The 1,255-nt window shown below is 51.1% G+C and overlaps 1 pseudogene across 1 annotated transcript in view; it reads left to right on the plus strand.

Moving 5' to 3' along the window:
* The window catches only part of LOC110288488, a 1,945-nt pseudogene extending 1,450 nt beyond the window's left edge, over positions 1 to 495 (plus strand). The window contains exon 2 of the transcript XR_002377288.2: positions 6 to 495. The product of XR_002377288.2 is annotated as a pyruvate kinase PKM pseudogene (transcript). The remainder of the gene's footprint in view (positions 1 to 5) is intronic.
* Positions 496 to 1,255: the final 760 nt, after the last annotated feature.

A 1,255-nucleotide genomic window follows, 5' to 3' on the forward strand; every position in this document is an offset into this window, starting at 1 on the left:
CCAAGAGGCAGAGTCTGCCATCTACCACTTGCAGCTATTCGAGGAACTCCGCTGCCTGGCGCCCATTACCAGCGACCACAGAAGCTGCCGCCGTGGGTGCCGTGGAGGCCTCCTTCAAGTGCTGCAGTGGGGCCATTATCGTGCTCACCAAGTCTGGCAGGAGTGCTCACCAAGTGGCCAGGTACTGCCCTGGGGCTCCTATCATTGCCGTGACGCGCAATCCCCAGACTGCTCTCCAGGCCCATCTGTACTGTGTCATCTTCCCTGTGCTGTGTAAGGATGCCGTATTGAATGCCTGGGCTGAGGATGTCGACCTTCGTGTAAACTTGGCCATGGATGTTGACAAGGCCCGGGGCTTCTTCAAGAAGGGAGATGTGGTCATTGTGCTGACCGGGTGGCGCCCTGGCTCTGGATTCACCAACACCATGCGTGTAGTGCCTGTACCTTGATGGCCCTCTGGAGCCCCTCTTCTAGCCCCTGTCCCTTCCCCTCCCCTATCCTTTCCATTAGGCCAGCAACGCTTGTAGTGCTCACTCTGGGCCAAAGTGTGGCGCTGGTGGGCTGGACACCAGGGAAAATTAATGCCTCTAAAACATGCAATAGAGACCAGCTATTTTTCATGGCCCTACCTGAGCCAGGGGTGGAGGAGGAATGCAGGACTGGAAACCCTCTGACTTTATCACAGAAGTGCAACAGCATCTCTGTACTTTGCTTCTGTAGAAAGTTGTCAGAGAATTCCCAGCCCTAGCCTGGAGTCAGGAGACAGCAAAAGAGTAGGGGCTGAGGGTGTGGGGCCAGGGTACCAGTGTAGATGATGTTTGCCCTAGCCCTGACCTGCTTTCCCAACAGCTTTGGCCTCCCCAGTCCTTGTGCACTCCACTTCTGTCACTGCAGACACTCCACTCTCCACCTTGTATTCTGCAGAATCTCCAGGCCTGTTGCTATAGTGCCCACCTGAATGTCAATAAACAGCAGCTGAAGCAAAAAAAAAAAAAAAATCACAATGAGATATCAAATCTACCTATGACATGGCTTCTATAATAAATAATACATAGATAAATACATAAGTAAGAAAGGCAGCGTTGTTAAGAATGAGTTGAAGGCATCTAGGCTTATTTATCAGGCCAAGGTTACCTGATGTGGCCAAAAGGAAAGAAACCAGAAAACAAAAGGATATACCTTCTTCTCAGCACCTCATGGTACCTTCTCCAAAATTGACCACATAATTGGTCACAAAACAGGCCTCAACAGATAC

Source organism: Mus caroli, unplaced genomic scaffold (genome assembly GCF_900094665.2).
Source record: "Mus caroli unplaced genomic scaffold, CAROLI_EIJ_v1.1 scaffold_26004_1, whole genome shotgun sequence".
Taxonomy (NCBI): Eukaryota; Metazoa; Chordata; class Mammalia; order Rodentia; family Muridae; genus Mus; species Mus caroli.